The 21,836-nt window shown below is 37.3% G+C and overlaps 1 long non-coding RNA gene across 2 annotated transcripts; it reads left to right on the forward strand.

Moving 5' to 3' along the window:
- Positions 1-9,486: 9,486 nt before the first annotated feature.
- On the forward strand, positions 9,487-21,085 carry LOC136697357 (uncharacterized). Of its 2 annotated transcripts, none has more exons than XR_010802692.1 (4): positions 9,487-9,652; positions 10,321-16,720; positions 16,849-16,915; positions 19,009-21,085. It is a non-coding gene; the product is annotated as an uncharacterized lncRNA (long non-coding RNA). The 2 variants fall into 2 exon arrangements; XR_010802691.1 differs by lacking the exon at positions 9,487-9,652 and adding an exon at positions 10,050-10,149.
- The last annotated feature ends 751 nt before the right edge of the window (positions 21,086-21,836 follow it).

Below are 21,836 nucleotides of genomic sequence, written 5' to 3' on the forward strand. Positions count from 1 at the left end.
CCACAAATCAGCTGAGCAAACTGCAGGTGTAAATCATCATATATTTGCTGCCAAGTTCTAAATGAACATGCTTATGTGGTTTTAGTGTTATGTGATGCCATGGCTATACCATTATTACTGTTTTACGCTGTATAACCATGCATTCATTCTTCGCTTTGTCAGGTAATTAAAGGTAACGTTCACGATTATTCTGAGGATGTTTCCTCACCATTTGCTGGTCTTCAGTCTGTTTGTGAGCTCAAAACCGGTCTAATGCCCAGCTGGCCACCAACGTCAAAAGAAGTTGATATGTGGTTGAATGTTGGTCGTGACGTCGGATGACCAAAATTTTACGTCAGGGTAACGTCTAATACCAATGTTAAACTGACGTAAGAAACTGACGACATATGACACTGATATTTTGTTAGTTTTAAGTCATGATATTATGTAACCACAATCCAACGTCTAATAAACGTCATATCCTCATGTCACATAGACGTAAAATACCAACATTTAGTTGTAAGGTTTGGTGACCAAATACCAACGTCTGATAAACGTCTGGATTTTAACGTCAGTTCAACCTGCCATTCTAACATCAATAGACGTTGATAATTTGTTGGTTTTAAGTAGTGATGTTATGCAACCAAAATCCAACATCTTCCAAACGTCACATCCTGATGTCTAATTTACATAAATTACCAACATTAAGCTGTAAGGTATGGTGACCAAATCCCAACGTCTGATTAACGTCTGAATTTTAACGTCAGTTCAACTTGCCATTCTAACATCAATAGATGTTGATAATTTATTGGTTTTAAGTAGTGATGTTATGTAACCAAAATCCAACATCTTCCAAACATCACATCCTGATGTCAAATTGACGTAAATTACCAACATTAAGCTGTAAGGTATGGTGACCAAATCCCAACGTCTGATAAACGTCTGAATTTTAACGTCAGTTCAACCTGCCATTCTAACATCAATAGACGTTGGTAATTTGTTGGTTTTAAGTAGTGATGTTATGCAACCAAAATCCAACATCTTCCAAACGTCACATCCTGATGTCAAATTTACATAAATTACCAACATTAAGCTGTAAGGTATGGTGAGCAAATCCCAACGTCTGATAAACGTCTGGATTTTAACGTCAGTTCAACCTGCCATTCTAACATCAGTAGATGTTGATAATTTATTGGTTTTAAGTAGTGATGTTATGTAACCAAAATCCAACATCGTCCAAACATCACATCCTGATGTCAAATTGACGTAAATTACCAACATTAAGCTGTAAGGTATGGTGACCAAATCCCAACGTCTGAATTTTAACGTCAGTTCAACTTGCCATTTTAACATCAATAGACGTTGATAATTTGTTGGTTTTAAGTAGTGATGTTATGCAACCAAAATCCAACATCTTCCAAACATCACATCCTGATGTCAAATTGACGTAAATTACCAACATTAAGCTGTAAGGTATGGTGACCAAATCCCAACGTCTGAATTTTAACGTCAGTTCAACCTGCCATTCTAACATCAATAGACGTTGATAATTTATTGGTTTTAAGTAGTGATGTTATGTAACCAAAATCCAACATCTTCCAAACGTCACATCCTGATGTCAAATTGACGTAAATTACCAACATTAAGCTGTAAGGTATGGTGACCAAATCCCAACGTCTGATAAACGTCTGAATTTTAACGTCAGTTCAACTTGCCATTCTAACATCAATAGACGTTGATAATTTGTTGGTTTTAAGTAGTGATGTTATGTAACCAAAATCCAACATCTTCCAAACATCACATCCTGATGTCAAATTGACGTAAATTACCAACATTAAGCTGTAAGGTATGGTGACCAAATCCCAACGTCTGAATTTTAACGTCAGTTCAACTTGCCATTCTAACATCAATAGACATTGATAATTTGTTGGTTTTAAGTAGTAATGTTATGTAACCAAAATCCAACATCTTCCAAACGTCACATCCTGATGTCAAATTGACGTAAATTACCAACATTAAGCTGTAAGGTATGGTGACCAAATCCCAACGTCTGATTAACGTCTGAATTTTAACGTCAGTTCAACTTGCCATTCTAACATCAATAGACGTTGATAATTTGTTGGTTTTAAGTAGTGATGTTATGTAACCAAAATCCAACATCTTCCAAACATCACATCCTGATGTCAAATTGACGTAAATTACCAACATTAAGCTGTAAGGTATGGTGACCAAATCCCAACGTCTGAATTTTAACGTCAGTTCAACTTGCCATTTTAACATCAATAGACGTTGATAATTTGTTGCTTTTAAGTAGTGATGTTATGCAACCAAAATCCAACATCTTCCAAACATCACATCCTGATGTCAAATTGACGTAAATTACCAACATTAAGCTGTAAGGTATGGTGACCAAATCCCAACGTCTGAATTTTAACGTCAGTTCAACCTGCCATTCTAACATCAATAGACGTTGATAATTTATTGGTTTTAAGTAGTGATGTTATGTAACCAAAATCCAACATCTTCCAAACGTCACATCCTGATGTCAAATTGACGTAAATTACCAACATTAAGCTGTAAGGTATGGTGACCAAATCCCAACGTCTGATAAACGTCTGAATTTTAACGTCAGTTCAACTTGCCATTCTAACATCAATAGACGTTGATAATTTGTTGGTTTTAAGTAGTGATGTTATGTAACCAAAATCCAACATCTTCCAAACATCACATCCTGATGTCAAATTGACGTAAATTACCAACATTAAGCTGTAAGGTATGGTGAGCAAATCCCAACGTCTGAATTTTAACGTCAGTTCAACCTGCCATTCTAACATCAATAGACGTTGATAATTTGTTGGTTTTAAGTAGTGATGTTATGTAACCAAAATCCAACATCTTCCAAACGTCACATCCTGATGTCAAATTGACGTAAATTACCAACATTAAGCTGTAAGGTATTGTGACCAAATCCCAACGTCTGATTAACGTCTGAATTTTAACGTCAGTTCAACTTGCCATTCTAACATCAATAGACGTTGATAATTTGTTGGTTTTAAGTAGTGATGTTATGTAACCAAAATCCAACATCGTCCAAACATCACATCCTGATGTCAAATTGACGTAAATTACCAACATTAAGCTGTAAGGTATGGTGACCAAATCCCAACGTCTGAATTTTAACGTCAGTTCAACTTGCCATTTTAACATCAATAGACGTTGATAATTTGTTGGTTTTAAGTAGTGATGTTATGCAACCAAAATCCAACATCTTCCAAACATCACATCCTGATGTCAAATTGACGTAAATTACCAACATTAAGCTGTAAGGTATGGTGACCAAATCCCAACGTCTGAATTTTAACGTCAGTTCAACCTGCCATTCTAACATCAATAGACGTTGATAATTTATTGGTTTTAAGTAGTGATGTTATGTAACCAAAATCCAACATCTTCCAAACGTCACATCCTGATGTCAAATTGACGTAAATTACCAACATTAAGCTGTAAGGTATGGTGACCAAATCCCAACGTCTGATAAACGTCTGAATTTTAACGTCAGTTCAACTTGCCATTCTAACATCAATAGACGTTGATAATTTGTTGGTTTTAAGTAGTGATGTTATGTAACCAAAATCCAACATCTTCCAAACATCACATCCTGATGTCAAATTGACGTAAATTACCAACATTAAGCTGTAAGGTATGGTGACCAAATCCCAACGTCTGAATTTTAACGTCAGTTCAACTTGCCATTCTAACATCAATAGACATTGATAATTTGTTGGTTTTAAGTAGTAATGTTATGTAACCAAAATCCAACATCTTCCAAACGTCACATCCTGATGTCAAATTGACGTAAATTACCAACATTAAGCTGTAAGGTATGGTGACCAAATCCCAACGTCTGATTAACGTCTGAATTTTAACGTCAGTTCAACTTGCCATTCTAACATCAATAGACGTTGATAATTTGTTGGTTTTAAGTAGTGATGTTATGTAACCAAAATCCAACATCTTCCAAACATCACATCCTGATGTCAAATTGACGTAAATTACCAACATTAAGCTGTAAGGTATGGTGACCAAATCCCAACGTCTGAATTTTAACGTCAGTTCAACTTGCCATTTTAACATCAATAGACGTTGATAATTTGTTGCTTTTAAGTAGTGATGTTATGCAACCAAAATCCAACATCTTCCAAACATCACATCCTGATGTCAAATTGACGTAAATTACCAACATTAAGCTGTAAGGTATGGTGACCAAATCCCAACGTCTGAATTTTAACGTCAGTTCAACCTGCCATTCTAACATCAATAGACGTTGATAATTTATTGGTTTTAAGTAGTGATGTTATGTAACCAAAATCCAACATCTTCCAAACGTCACATCCTGATGTCAAATTGACGTAAATTACCAACATTAAGCTGTAAGGTATGGTGACCAAATCCCAACGTCTGATAAACGTCTGAATTTTAACGTCAGTTCAACTTGCCATTCTAACATCAATAGACGTTGATAATTTGTTGGTTTTAAGTAGTGATGTTATGTAACCAAAATCCAACATCTTCCAAACATCACATCCTGATGTCAAATTGACGTAAATTACCAACATTAAGCTGTAAGGTATGGTGAGCAAATCCCAACGTCTGAATTTTAACGTCAGTTCAACCTGCCATTCTAACATCAATAGACGTTGATAATTTGTTGGTTTTAAGTAGTGATGTTATGTAACCAAAATCCAACATCTTCCAAACGTCACATCCTGATGTCAAATTGACGTAAATTACCAACATTAAGCTGTAAGGTATTGTGACCAAATCCCAACGTCTGATTAACGTCTGAATTTTAACGTCAGTTCAACTTGCCATTCTAACATCAATAGACGTTGATAATTTGTTGGTTTTAAGTAGTGATGTTATGTAACCAAAATCCAACATCTTCCAAACATCACATCCTGATGTCAAATTGACGTAAATTACCAACATTAAGCTGTAAGGTATGGTGACCAAATCCCAACGTCTGAATTTTAACGTCAGTTCAACTTGCCATTTTAACATCAATAGACGTTGATAATTTGTTGGTTTTAAGTAGTGATGTTATGCAACCAAAATCCAACATCTTCCAAACATCACATCCTGATGTCAAATTGACGTAAATTACCAACATTAAGCTGTAAGGTATGGTGACCAAATCCCAACGTCTGAATTTTAACGTCAGTTCAACCTGCCATTCTAACATCAATAGACGTTGATAATTTATTGGTTTTAAGTAGTGATGTTATGTAACCAAAATCCAACATCTTCCAAACGTCACATCCTGATGTCAAATTGACGTAAATTACCAACATTAAGCTGTAAGGTATGGTGACCAAATCCCAACGTCTGATAAACGTCTGAATTTTAACGTCAGTTCAACTTGCCATTCTAACATCAATAGACGTTGATAATTTGTTGGTTTTAAGTAGTGATGTTATGTAACCAAAATCCAACATCTTCCAAACATCACATCCTGATGTCAAATTGACGTAAATTACCAACATTAAGCTGTAAGGTATGGTGACCAAATCCCAACGTCTGAATTTTAACGTCAGTTCAACCTGCCATTCTAACATCAATAGACGTTGATAATTTGTTGGTTTTAAGTAGTGATGTTATGTAACCAAAATCCAACATCTTCCAAACGTCACATCCTGATGTCAAATTGACATAAATTACCAACATTAAGCTGTAAGGTATGGTGACCAAATCCCAACGTCTGAATTTTAACGTCAGTTCAACTTGCCATTCTAACATCAATAGACGTTGATAATTTGTTGGTTTTAAGTAGTGATGTTATGTAACCAAAATCCAACATCTTCCAAACATCACATCCTGATGTCAAATTGACGTAAATTACCAACATTAAGCTGTAAGGTATGGTGACCAAATCCCAACGTCTGAATTTTAACGTCAGTTCAACTTGCCATTTTAACATCAATAGACGTTGATAATTTGTTGGTTTTAAGTAGTGATGTTATGCAACCAAAATCCAACATCTTCCAAACATCACATCCTGATGTCAAATTGACGTAAATTACCAACATTAAGCTGTAAGGTATGGTGACCAAATCCCAACGTCTCATAAACGTCTGAATTTTAACGTCAGTTCAACCTGCCATTCTAACATCAATAGACGTTGATAATTTGTTGGTTTTAAGTAGTGATGTTATGCAACCAAAATCCAACATCTTCCAAACGTCACATCCTGATGTCAAATTGACGTAAATTACCAACATTAAGCTGTAAGGTATGGTGACCAAATCCCAACGTCTGATTAACGTATGAATTTTAACGTCAATTCAACTTGCCATTCTAACATCAATAGACGTTGATAATTTGTTGGTTTTAAGTAGTGATGTTATGTAACCAAAATCCAACATCTTCCAAACGTCACATCCTGATGTCAAATTGACGTAAATTACCAACATTAAGCTGTAAGGTATGGTGACCAAATCCCAACGTCTGATAAACGTCTGAATTTTAACGTCAGTTCAACCTGCCATTCTAACATCAATAGACGTTGATAATTTGTTGGTTTTAAGTAGTGATGTTATGTAACCAAAATCCAACATCTTCCAAACATCACATCCTGATGTCAAATTGACGTAAATTACCAACATTAAGCTGTAAGGTATGGTGACCAAATCCCAACGTCTGATAAACGTCTGAATTTTAACGTCAGTTCAACTTGCCATTCTAACATCAATAGACGTTGATAATTTATTGGTTTTAAGTAGTGATGTTATGTAACCAAAATCCAACATCGTCCAAACATCACATCCTGATGTCAAATTGATGTAAATTACCAACATTAAGCTGTAAGGTATGGTGACCAAATCCCAACGTCTGATAAACATCTGAATTTTAACATCAGTTCAACCTGCCATTCTAACATCAATATACGTTGATAATTTGTTGGTTTTAAGTAGTGATGTTATGTAACCAAAATCCAACATCTTCCAAACATCACATCCTGATGTCAAATTGACGTAAATTACCAACATTAAGCTGTAAGGTATGGTGACCAAATCCCAACGTCTGATAAACGTCTGGATTTTAACGTCAGTTCAACCTGCCATTCTAACATCAATAGACGTTGATAATTTGTTGGTTTTAAGTAGTGATGTTATGCAACCAAAATCCAACATCTTCCAAACGTCACATCCTGATGTCAAATTGACGTAAATTACCAACATTAAGCTGTAAGGTATGGTGACCAAATCCCAACGTCTGATAAACGTCTGGATTTTAACGTCAGTTCAACCTGCCATTCTAACATCAATAGACGTTGATAATTTGTTGGTTTTAAGTAGTGATGTTATGCAACCAAAATCCAACATCTTCCAAACGTCACATCCTGATGTCAAATTTACATAAATTACCAACGTTAAGCTGTAAGGTATGGTGACCAAATCCCAACGTCTGATTAACGTCTGAATTTTAACGTCAGTTCAACTTGCCATTCTAACATCAATAGACGTTGATAATTTATTGGTTTTAAGTAGTGATGTTATGTAACCAAAATCCAACATCGTCCAAACATCACATCCTGATGTCAAATTGACGTAAATTACCAACATTAAGCTGTAAGGTATGGTGACCAAATCCCAACGTCTGATAAATGTCTGAATTTTAACGTCAGTTCAACCTGCCATTCTAACATCAATAGACGTTGATAATTTGTTGGTTTTAAGTAGTGATGTTATGTAACCAAAATCCAACATCTTCCAAACATCACATCCTGATGTCAAATTGACATAAATTACCAACATTAAGCTGTAAGTTATGGAGACCAAATCCCAACGTTTGATAAACGTCTGAATTTTAACGTCAGTTCAACCTGCCATTCTAACATCAATAGACGTTGAAAATTTGTTGGTTTTAATTTGTGATGTTATGTAACCAAAATCCAACATCTTCCAAACGTCACATCCTGATGTCCAATTGACGTAAATTACCAACATTAAGTTGTAAGGTATGGTGACCAAATCCCAACGTCTGATAAACGTCTGAATTTTAACGTCAGTTCAACCTGCCATTCTAACATCAATAGACGTTGAAAATTTGTTGGTTTTAATTTGTGATGTTATGTAACCAAAATCCAACATTTTCCAAACGTCACATCCTGATGTCAAGTTGATATAAAAAAATGCCAACTTTAAGTTATAATATAGGGTGACCAAAACCCAACGCCTGGTAAACATTAGACTAACATCAATAGACATTGATATTTTGTTGGTTTTAGGTCGTGGGGTTTAGTACTTCAAATTTAACGTCATCTTGATGTAAAATACCTACATTTATTTGTTAGGTATTGGTAATCAAAACCCAGTGTATGATAAACATCATAATCTAAATGTCAACTCAATGTGACATTCTAACAATATTGGATATACTTAGTTGGTTTAAGATGCAACATTCGTTCATTCATTTATTAAATGTAACTGCTTATCCACTTTAGGGTTGCAGTGGGTCCGGAGCCTACCTGGAATCAGTGGGGCACTTTTCCTTCACAGTGCGACACACACTCACACACTCATTCACACACTTATACCTATGGACAGTTTTGAGTAGCCAACTGAGCTACCAACATGTGTTTTTGGACCATGGGAGTAAATTGGAACACCCGGAGAAAACCCACATGAACACAGGGAAAACACACCCAACTAATCACAGACAGTCATGCGGAGCAGGGTTCGAACCTACAGCTGCAGCACCCTAGATTTGTGTGACAGCAACACTACCTGTTGCAGTCCCAAGTTGAATTTTACAAAAAATTCCAAACATCATTCTGATACTCTACCATACTGAAATTAATTAATTAATTAATTCATTGTCTGTAACCGCTAATCCAGTGGGTCCTGAGCCTACTCAGAATCACTGGGAGCAAGGCAGGAACACACCCTGGAGGGGTCGCCAGTCCTTCGCAGGGTGACACACACTCATGCATTCACACCTATGGACACTTTTGAGTCACCAATCCACCTAACAACATGTGTTTTTGGACCTTGGAAGGAAACCTGAACACCTGGAGGAAACCCCCGTGGACACAGGAAAAACACACCAAACTACTCACAGTCACCTGCCGCTCCAGGACCCTAGAGCTGTGTGACAGCGACAGTACCTGCAGCATCATCGTGCTGCCCCAAGCTGCAATGTTAAGAAACCAAAATGCAGTGTGTTCAAAACATTATTCTGATGCCATATTGACATAACATAACAAAATTCAGTTGTGAGATACCATGACCAAAATGTAAAATTATAGAATAAGAAATCATCAAAATCATTTAAAATTAGTTTTAAGAGATCAAAAACTACTGAGATGTTCTTAAGTGGGCAATAATCTGAGCGGTCCAATGGTGGACCAGCAGTGGCCTACCATCAGTGGGTTACCAACATTTTCAAGCCATTTGACAGGTATATGCTTGCCGTCTTAAGAATACAAAACACACTATAAATAAATGCTGTAGCGAGTTTGCTACTGTATTGTAATGTATTTTTGAATACAGTATTTTACTGTGTATTGTAATGTATCTTGGGTAACAGACTGGAAGCAGCAATGAAGCTAGCTTTACAGTATTTCACTGTATTGTGAGCTGGGGAGGCTGAGGACTGCAAATGGCATCTAAAGGTGAGTAACTTATTTACACCATTTATTTATCACTTATTTTATTGTTTTGACAACGTAAATATAGCTTAGTTCCAAAATTACATTCGTAATTACATTAGTTCCAAAATACCCCCCCCCCCCCCTTGGGCAATGGTACAATTTATTTTTGTAACGTCAGTTTTAGGCCTCACTACAAAACAAAACCAGAACAGGACAAGTGAATACTTTTCGTCCAAATGCAAAAAGAGAAAGAATTGTGTTTTTTCATTTCGTTACACCGCTACCCTGAAATGGACAAGCTTAAAAGATGATGATGATAATGATGATGATTTGTGTTAATATTGTTTTATTTTATTTAAATTATTTTGTTGAGGGTGGGGCGGTTAGCGAGAACGGGCTAACGGTTCCCTGGGGGCGGGGTGACGAGAACAGAGACGGAGAGAAAGAGACTAAACGTATTCAGAGGCTGCAAGCGTCGTCGTACTTTAGGGATTTTGGAACAAAAGTAATGAGTAAATGTATGTTTTAATCATACAGCTCTAAACGTTTCCAACCACATTGTCTTGGTACTGCTTTTTAGCAAGATAGATGGTGCTAGTTATGATAGCCGCGAACATTTAACCAGATAACTCCTGTGGAATTTGCACACTTGTTTGCTCCCAAAAAATGTTAATGTTTTATCGTCGCAGATATCGTCAACTGGCGTTTCCCCCCCTCAAATTAGTCCGTTGGAGGGGATTGAAGCCGGAGACATCACCAGTTTTGTGACGGCTTACAAGCAGGAGGCTGAGGGAAAGGTAGGAGAGAAGAGGCGGGAAGAAAAGAAAGAGGGTTCTGCTCCATTGAAACAGGCTGCCGGTGAAAGGACTGGTCAGTCGTAGCATTATTTATTTATATTTAGCGTAGTAGAGAACGATAATTTGACTGTACAAACAATTGTAAACTCAAAGTCCAGTTTTGGGCTTCTTGCGGGTACTATTCGAGTTTTAGTTAGCTAGCAGAGTAATGCTTTTTAAAGAAGAGAACGGAGGGAAATATAAACATAGAGATGGACAGGGATTCTGGTCATTGATATTGGTCAGTTTGGTAAAATTAGCTACGTTCATTATAACAGAGAATTGTAAACGTAGATGTTGTAGACATTGTAAACATGTAATGTTAGCTACAGACAAACTCCATTCCAGATTATTAGCTAATATATATTTGGAGTGTCAGGTGTGAATGAGGTGCAAGATGGGGGGAGTGAAATAGATTTTACTTTGTGCTGTGTTGAGAATTATAGGCTACTGTATTTTGCTGCAGAATTTTGAGCTCCATTCTACGGAGCCCCTAAAGGGACTGGGGGAAAAAAAGACTATTGATTTTGCGTTCCCTCGCAAATACATTGCGCTCCTTTGCAAATGTTTTATGATACACAATTGTCTTTGTGGCTCAGTCAACACATCAGGACACTGCAGTTTCCAGTGAAATCCAGCCACTTGAAACAGATATATTTGTATTTATTTATCTCTACTAACACACAGTTTCGTTGCCAGTGCGACGTCTGTAAGGAATACATCTGTATACATCTGTAAGGAACTGCCTAACATCAGAAGTTGTCAGCAACAGGTTTATATATGTTATGTAGCATCCTGAAAGTTCTAGTCAGAACGCCGTATTTCCATAGTAACAGTTGTATGAGACGTAGGCTGCTTCATGAAAGAAAGAAAAAGTGTGGAAGGCTGTGTTTTTTTTTATTGTTATTGACTGGGGTAGGGGTCAAGCTAAGAATGTTAATTAAAAACCTTAACAAGCAAAGACTCTTAAAAATCCAGTCATTCAATAACAAGATGGAGGGTGTAAGGCGCAACACACAGAGATCTCAGGGCACACTGCGGGCTAATTTTTACAGAGGCTCAGCGCGCTGACTCCAGACACGGCTGTGGAGCTAGAGCCGGTCGCTACACCATGCATTTCGTTTTATCTGGAAAATGTTGTTTTTTTTTTTAAATAAAGCTGCAGTAAAAACAGGATACCCTTTTCTGACTGACCTTTACACACATTACTCCAGTACACTACCAATAGCTACACATTTATTTAGGTGTTCATTCTCCTTTCTCTCCCACTGATTGGAAACTGTTATTATTATTATTATTATTATTATTATTATTGTTACACTTATATAGCGCCTTTCTAGACACCCAAGGACGCTTTACAATCTACACTGCTCAGAACGCTCAATTCACACACACACAGGCGAGAAGCGGCAGCCAAACGCGCACAGCATACTCTCAACCAGAAACGACCGTCCACCTGGAGGACTGCATCGGGCACTAGGGTTTAACCCAGGACAGAGCGCCAATCCATATCTGGGCTCACACATACAGACATTCATTCACACACACACCAGGACAGTTATTAGAGAAGCCAATTCACCTACCCTCCATGTTTTTGGACTGTGGGAGGAAACCAGGGCCCCCGGAGGAAACCCACGCAGACACGGGGAGAACATGGAAACTCCACCCAGATGGGACTTGAACCCAAGATCCCAGCGCTGGGAGGCGAACGTGCTAACCACCAAGCCACCATGCCGCCCACAAAACTGTGTTCATTGTCTGTATCTCTATACTGTTCACGTAACCTTTGTTAATTAACAACACAGCATCAAACGTTTCAGTTGGCACTCCCCAATAACATATCCATGTTCTTTGTTGAGAAGAAATGCTATGTCTTTATATTTCAGTCCAAGATCAAAGTAAATTTCAACGAGCTGCTCCATAGTTCACCTGACACGCACAGCAAGCACATAATCAACAGCAAACACAGTACTACGGAGCCCACAAAGTATTTGCGAGGTAACGCAATTGTGTTTGCGAAGGAACGCCAAAGTCTTTTTTTCCCCAGTCCCTTTAGGGGCTCCGTAACAAAGACAATTGTGTATCATAAAACATTTGCAAAGGAGCGCAATGTATTTGCGAGGGAATGCAATAATGTTTGCAAGGGAACACAAAATCAATAGTCTTTTTTTAATTTTTCCCCCAGTCCCTTTAGGGGCTCCATACCATTCCAAATCTGATTTGAGACTCCCATTTTTGTTATTTAGTTTATATAGAGTGTACATTTTAATTGTTTATCAGAGTTTAAGAGTATTGCATTTAAAGTGTCTAAATACTAAATGTTGGCTACCAGTTCTGTGATCACAAATGTAGTGTGTTGGTTTTTGTAATGCATATGAAATGACATCTTATATCTCTGTACATTTTTCAGCATTGAGACTGTGTCTGTTCCCCGCAAAGCTTGTTATCACAAACGCCCAAAAATCAGTTTTAACAACCTAATTAGAATTAACACCAAGGCACTGCAGCGAACGCAATATTTCAGCACTTCCAGCATTAAATTAGGGCTTTTAAATATACGATCTCTAACATCCAAAGCACTCACTGTCTGTGATATCATTACTGATAACAAACTCAATGCATTATGTCTCTGTGAAACATGGGCTAAAGCCAATGAATACATTGCCCTAAATGAGTCCACTCCCCCTGGCTTCAGCTATTACAGTTGCCCACGAACATCTGGTCGTGGTGGTGGTGTAGCCACAATCTATGACCCTACCATTGACACAACACAAAAATCTAGTTATGATACTAAATCCTTTGAAGTACTTACTCTTAAAGTCACTGCATCAAAAAGGCAGCACTCATTTATGCTCATCACAATCTATCGTCCTCCTGGCCCTTATACAGAATTTCTTTGTGAATTTGCTGATTTTCTCTCAAGTGTAGTTATCGTATCAGAAAAGGCCTTAATTGTTGGTGATTTCAATATTCACTTTGAGAAGGACCATGATCCACTTAAAATTGCATTTGAATCAATTTTGGATGCACTAGGGTTCACTCAGAATGTTACTGGGCCCACTCATCAATGCAAACACACATTGGACCTAGTGTTTACACGGGGCATTGAGATAAAGAATCTATCCAATCTCTCGCTACATGAGACCATCTCTGATCACCATCTAATCACATATGAAATAGCGTTAAACTTTGATATTTGTCCACAACCACGCTATATTAGAAAGCGCACTATAACATCCTCAACAGTTAGTGATTTTATCAACAACCTTCCAGACCTTACCACCATTTCTTCTCCAACTCACCCAAATGACCTTGAGCTCATTACAAACAACCTACAACACTTATTGTGTACAAACCTAGATAGTGTTGCACCAGTCAAGACCAAACAATTTAGAGAGAAAAGGTTTGCTCCATGGTACAGTGACAGCACGCGTGCATTAAAACTGGCTGCCCGTAACCATGAACGTAAATGGAGACACACAAAACTAGAATGTTTCCGAATTGCATGGCAGCACAGCCTCACCGACTACAAACATGCCTTATCTAAAGCCAAATCACAGTACATCTCTTCCCTTATAGAAAACAACAAAGACAACCCTAGATTCCTTTTTAGCACTGTATCAAATCTAATTGGAAACAAAAAGGAAATCAACCCCATTGTTCCCTCTGATTTCTGTAGCAATGACTTTATGATGTTTTTTAATGATAAAATTGATTGCATTCGCCTCAAAATCCAAAATCAGTCCAAAGTCACATCGGCTCTCGTAGATGAACCACCCGCCAGCTCTGAGGTGCACTTAGACTACTTGAATTCTGTCGATGAAAATGACTTGCTTAGTTTAATTAGCTCATCTAAATCAACTACATGCTTACTGGATCCTGTACCAACACAATTATTTAAACAAATTTTACCTAAAGTCATTAGACCATTGCTCACAATAATAAACTCATCCCTCAACATTGGATATGTACCAAAACCTCTGAAACTAGCGGTAATCAAACCAATTATTAAAAAACCCAATCTTGACCCTCTCGTACTCGCAAACTACAGGCCAATTTCAAACCTCCCTTTTATTGCTAAGATTCTAGAAAAAGTCGTGTCACAGCAGTTGTGCTCTTATCTACAAAACAATGACATTCATGACATTTTTCAGTCTGGATTTAGACCAAATCACAGCACAGAAACGGCTCTAACAAGAGTAACTAATGACTTACTCCTTTCACATGATAAGGGCTATATATCTATTCTGGTGCTGCTTGACCTTAGTGCAGCATTTGATACCATAGATCATGTGATGCTTCTTGATAGGCTGGAAAATCTGGTAGGAATAAAAGGATCTGCCCTCTCTTGGTTCAGATCTTATTTATCCGATCGTTACCAATTTGTTTATCTGAATAATAAATCCTCTAATCATACTTTAGTTAAATATGGTGTTCCACAAGGATCAGTGCTCGGCCCTGTATTGTTCACACTCTACATGCTGCCACTGGGTCGACTAATCCGTAAGCATGGGATTCAATTCCACTGTTATGCTGATGACACACAACTGTATATATCAGCCAAACCCAATGATGTTGCTTGTCTACGTAAAATAACAGAATGTCTAACTGAAATTAAAGACTGGATGATGCAAAACTTTCTCATGTTAAATTCTGATAAAACTGAGGTCTTGTTACTAGGTAAAGATACTCAGATACATTCACTCAGAAATGCTGCTATTGATAATTCAACAGTAAAACACAATGCCATCATTAAAAACTTAGGGGTAGCCTTTGATTCGACTCTCACATTTGATACCCACATATCCAATACAGTCAAAACCGCCTTCTTCCACCTACGCAATATTGCCAAAATTCGGCATATTTTATCATTAAAAGATGCAGAGAAACTAGTGCATGCTTTTATAACTTCACGTCTAGACTACTGCAATGCGCTCCTGGCAGGGAGCTCGTGCAAAGCGTTACACAAGCTTCAGTTAGTTCAAAATGCAGCAGCCAGGGTGCTCACTAGAGCTAGAAAATTCGAACATATCACCCCAGTTCTCTCGTCCCTACACTGGCTACCTGTAAAATTTCGCATTGACTATAAAATACTCCTCTTAGCTTATAAATCTCTAAATGGTTTAGGCCCGCAGTATCTTACTGAACTTCTCATACCTTATCGCCCGTCACGTACACTTCGTTCACAGGATGCCCATCTACTCTTTGTTCCTCGCATTAAGAAAAACACAGCAGGAGGAAGAGCCTTTTCTCACAAAGCTCCTCAACTCTGGAATAGCCTTCCGGTTACTGTTCGGGGCTCAGACACACTCTCAATCTTTAAATCTAGATTAAAAACCTACCTTTTTAAACAAGCTTTTGGTTAATCACTCACCTTCAGGTTACTCCTTCTATATTGGTGTTCGGGCTGGTTTTCATATTATCACTGTTCTGTGTTAACCCTGTCATATCACCATAGCTACAGCATTCTTAGTTAGCTGTGTAGTAACCGCCAACACGCTGTCTGTCGCTGGGTTCTCTTGCCTGACCAGTGGAAGCTTTTTTCGCAGGACAAATTTCCCCGTTCTTTACCATGACCCTACTAACCTCTGTGTTTTTATTTGTTCCCTTTGTCTGGCTTTCTTTCTCCTGTCTCTCTCTCATGCTTTGAGATGTCCTGCTGCTCTCCAGGTGTTGCCCTGATCCAGCCCCTGTGTGTCCTGTACAAGATCCTGTCCTTGTCTCATCTACACTATCATGCTTGGCCATGCTGTTTTATTTCAGATTAACTCTGCACCTAATTTTAACTCACACTGAATCCCTGATCACCTCCTCCTTCATCAGACTCATACATCACTAATATCATCATCCTCACCATTTTCATTTCTGCTTCTCCATCATCACTAATATACTACATTTATATTACTATAACCCCTTCATCGGTCATTTCACTTTTACTTCTGTTCTCTGTTGTGTCTCCGGTGTCGACCCGAGGAGGATGGGTTCCCCGTATGAGTCTTGGTTCCTTCCAAGGTTTCTTCCTCGTGTGCTGAGGGAGTTTTTCCTTGCCACTGTTGCCCCTGGCTTGCTCATAGGAGGCTTGGACCCGGATCTCTGTAAAGCTGCTTTGTGACGACTTTTTGTTGTGAAAAGCGCTATATAAATAAAATTTGATTGATTGATTGATTGATTGTACTAAATGTTTTAAATGTGGAGAGTCTCGTCGTGCCATGACTTTCAGGAAGTTGGCTGCATTTAAGGCTCACATTTACAGGTATCATTAAAACAGGAAAACTGAAACTAGACCTAGGCTATATCATATAGGTTTTAATTTGACATGTCATTGAAAACTGCAATGGTAAATGTTGAAGACTTAAAATAATTTATATTCTCATCATTTAGGCAAGTGCCACAGTTGCTGATTTTGAAACCCTTAACCTGCTTGTGATTCCTCAGATATTTATTCTGGGTATGTATATATAATTGCAAGATACTCCAGAATGACAAAAGTTTAACATTTGAATTAATTACAGTGGAATTTTTGACCAATGCAAGATATTTGCTGACAGTGGAAGGACAAGTGACCTATGTTTGCTCAAGCCTCCATTAATTTCTGGAAAGGCAGCCCTATTCACCTTGTACTAAAATTTCAATTTCCAATATCGACAGGAAATTTCTTTCTTTCTCTCTCTCTACTTGTTTACTTCCTTCTCTGAATTAAACTAGCCTCTATTTAATGTTATCTTACCTGTAATTAAAAGTATTATATATAAAAACCTTGAAATATGATAACTTTACTGATGCAGAAACCCCATGTATGAAAATGGATTAAAAAATTCTAAAATTATCTGAAGGTAATTGCTTTTTAATATTTTGACCCGTTTCTGTTGGATAATTCTTTATGAAATTATTATGAAGGGCAGTTACTGTTTACTGTCATTCATTCATCTGTTGCAACCATTTAATTCTAATCAGGGTCATTGTGGGAATTATTTGATGCAGTTGAAATTTGTGCTTTTGATATGTGAAATTAAAAGTCAAATACAGGATTTTCTGATTACTATGATACATTGAAATATTGCATAGCATATCAGTATACATGACTTTTAGATCAGGTATCAAATTGAAATTGCAGTACTTTTGAAAAAAATGGTTTTGTTGAGTTCATATTAATATCTATCCTCAGTCTTCACTACAAAAAGTGTGAGCAAGCGACAACTAGGGCTGGGCGATATGACCAAAAATTCATATCTCGATATGCCTAAAAGAAATGGAGATATATGATACGAAATGACACTATGAAAGCCATAACAAAATACAATGTCAAAGTATTAGTGTTTATGTTTAGCACCAAATAGGACATGCTGCATTATCTAACTGTAATTATTAATGTAATTCACCCTTTACCTCACTCATTTGCTCTGATTACTTGCAGAAAAATAAAAATAAACATAGCACAAAAAGTAAGAAAATTTTTGTCTGGTTGATTATTTCTTTGTTGTAACAGTGCTTCTTGCCAATAAACCTTATACCATTACTGTCAGTTTCTCTTTTAAATGGTGCTACATTTGTAAGAAACATGCTTTTGTGAGATGAGCAGTAGAGCTGAGTATGTGGATTGCACCAGTGAAAAATTTGTCAAATACTCACTGCCAGTGCCAAACAGCTTATTTTGTGTGATGGTGTGATGTGGCATCTCCTTCACTTGAAAAATGAGGTTTATCGTCATTGCAAGCAATCTCAATGCAGAAAAAGATATTGAGATGAAATTCTACAACCAGTGGCAATCCCATATCTCCACAGTCTGGGACCAAACTCTAACCTCCAAAATGACAACACTTGCCCCCACAGAGCGGTGTTTATCAGAGACTACCTCCAGAATTTGGTAGTGGAGAGGATGGAATGGCCTGCTAGCTCCTGACCTCAACCCCAATGAACACTTGTGGGATCAGCTTGGGAGTGCTGTTCATGCCACAGTGACCAACACAACCACATGTGTGACCAGCAATGTGTAACCAGGATGGTGACCATCATGAAGAGAAAGTCCTGGGCTGTTTTGGCTGTTTATGGTTCTTCCACACGCTACTGAAGCTCCTATTTGTTAAAAGAATACATTGTTAAATTGCCAATATGTCTTGTTTCTTCAAACTTCAGTCAGCCAGTCACAACTCACCAAACGAGTCAATGGCAGAATAAGCTCTTTGGCATTGGCAGAGAGGATTGGGCTAATGTTTCATTGGCACAACCCACATACTCATTTCTACTGCTCATCCCACAAATGCATGTTCCTTATAAATGTGGCACCATTTCAAAGGGAAATTAACATGATTCCAACAGTATAAGATTTATTGCCAAGAAACATTGTTACAACAAAGATATAATATACCAAACAAAAATATCCTTATTTTTGTGCTATGTTTAGTTTTAAAAATGGTCTTGCCCATGATGTCATCTGATCTTCCCCTTACTGTATCCTCTTGTGTACAAAATTTTTATTGCAACTTTTTTGTACCTTTATTTCCACATGCTATGTTACTAACTGTGGAATTTTTATTTTTATAGACGCCTCATTGGTACAAATCCCCAGGGGTGGTCAACGTAGAGAGCAACCAAGAAGTCCTGGACCATGCATCCATGTGTATCCTTGCTTTAAAGAAACTGATGGACTTTGAATTAAATTTTATTTACAAACCGGATTCCAAAAAAGTTGGGACACTAAACAAATTGTGAATAAAAACTGAATGCAATGATGTGGAGATGGCAAATGTCAATATTTTATTTTTAATAGAACATAGATGACAGATCAAAAGTTTAATCTGAGTAAATGTAACAATTAAAAAAAAATATATGTTCATTCAAAATTTCACAGTGTCAACAAATCCCAACAAAGTTGGGACAAGTAGCAATAAGTGGCAAAAAGGAGGAAATAGCATATAACGAACAGCTGGAAGACCAATTAACAATAATTAGGTCAATTGACAACCTGATTGGGTATAAAAAGAGCTTCTCAGGGTGTCAGTGTCTCTCTGAAGCCAAGATGGTAAGAGGATCACCAATTCCACCATTGTTGCGCAGAAAGATGTTTGTTGTGCAGCGATACCAGAATGGTGTTACCCAGCGTAAAAAAGCAGAGATTTTTAAGTTATCATCAACCGTGCATAACATCATCAAAAGATTCAGAGAATCTGGAACAATTGCTGTGCATAAGGGTCAAGGCCATAAAACTCTACTGGATGCTTGTGATCTCCGGGCCCTTAAACATCACTGCACCTTGAACAGGAATGCCACTGTCAAGGAAATAAAAGAATGGGCTCAGAAATACTTCCAGAGAGCATTGTCAGTGAACGCCATACGCCGTTGCCAGCTGAAACTCTACAGTGCAAAGAGGAAGCCATTTCTAAGCAAGCTCCACAAGCTCAGACATTTGCACTGGGCCAGGGGTCTTTTAAAATGGAGTGTGGCAAAATGGAAGACTGTTCTGTGGTCAGATGAGTCACGATTTGAAGTTCTTTATGGAACACTGGGACGCCATGTCATCCGGACCAGAGAGGACAGGATAACCCAAGTTGTTATCAACGCTCCGTTCAGAAGCCTGCATCACTGATGGTATGGGGTTGCATGAGTGCTTGTGGCATGGACAGCTTGCGTGTCTGAAAAGGCACCATTAATGCAGAGAACTATGTTCAGGTTCAAAACATATGTTCAAAACATATGCTCAAAACATATGCTCCCATCTAGACGTCATCTCTTTCAGGGAAGACCCTGCATTTTTCAACAAGATAACGCCAGACCACATTCTGCAGCAATCACATCATCATGGCTACGTAGGAGAAGGATCCGGGTACTGAAATGGCCAGCCTGCAGTCCAGATCTTTCACCTATAGAGAGCATTTGGCGCATCATAAAGAGGAAGGTGTGACAAAGAAGGCCCAAGAGGCCTGTATTAGACATGAATGGGAGAGCATTCCTATTTCTAAACTTGAGAAACTGGTCTCCTCTGTCCCCAGACATCTTTTGAGTGTTGTAAGAAGAAGAGGGGATGCCACACAGTGGTAAAAAATGGCCTTGTCCCAACTTTTTTGGGATTTGTTGATGCCATGAAAATTTGAAACAACATATTTTTCCCTTAAAATGATACATTATCTCAGTTTAAACTTTTGATCTGTGATTTGTGTTATATTCTGAATAAAATATTAGATGTTGGCACCTCCACATCATTGCATTCAGTTTTTATTCACAATTTGTTTAGTGTCCCAACTTTTTTGGAATCCGGTTTGTATTTAAAGGGTCATGTTCAACACAAAACTGACTCTAAGTCAGTAACATGTTGGGTTCATTGATGATATTTGAAATACAACGTTTTAGCAATCCAGATTACATATTTTTTATTACATTTTTCATGATGTTTTACGGTCACTATTTGTGTTGTCTGGTAAGATCAAAAGTCATGTGATATAACGTAATGTTTTACTATAAAGATTTGGGCACCTTTCTTGTAATTCATCAAGGCAATAATGTAATTGGATATTGTGAAGTATTTTTGGTTAGGAAAAAAAAAGCAAATATCATAAGGGGCAAAAATATTAAGTTCAAGTAAAAAAATAAATGATTTGAACATGTTATATAGTACTTGAAATTTGTCCACATTTTGTATATATTCAGTTTTAATAAAGCGTGTTACTGATTTTAATTCTGAATGTAGATTTGGACTTCTTTTGTGTATGTTATGGTTATAGTACTTTTAAAGTATTCATGCTTGGCAGACTTGATTTTTTTTTATTTAATAGTAACACTATCTTAATACAAAAATATTACATGCTGGTATTGTTCAGTATATATAAAGAATTGAATGTAATTTAGAAACTGTTTGTAATTAGTGTTCCTCTGTAAAAAGGTATTGTTTCTGAAAAAAGGCAGTAAATGGCTGGCAATTCTGCTGAAAATATTACTGTACATTTAAATATTTAGAGTAAAACATTGTATTATGCAATTACAGTAGTATTCTGTAAATTTTAAATACAATCTTGTTCCTGTACAAATGCAGTAATTGGCTGGAAACTCTGTTGCCAGGTATTTATTGTAAATCCCAATATTTACAGTTAAGTTTTATTCATTTACAGTAGTATTTTGTAAAGTTGTAATACATTAATATTCCTGTAAAAATACAGTAATTGTCTGGGAGCTCAGCTGACAGTTATTTACTGTAAATCAGTTTTTGCAGTAAAGTATTGTATTATTTAATTACAGTAGTATGCTGTAAATGTGAAATACGGTAGTGTTGAGGCTCTATGTCACACCAGTGTTGGGTTTAGACGTCGACTCGATTTTTCATTAAAACTAAAACAACATTGGAGCTTGACGTCACCCAAATGTTAATTTTTGAGTAATAT

Source organism: Hoplias malabaricus, chromosome 5 (genome assembly GCF_029633855.1).
Source record: "Hoplias malabaricus isolate fHopMal1 chromosome 5, fHopMal1.hap1, whole genome shotgun sequence".
In the NCBI taxonomy this organism is placed as follows: Eukaryota; Metazoa; Chordata; class Actinopteri; order Characiformes; family Erythrinidae; genus Hoplias; species Hoplias malabaricus.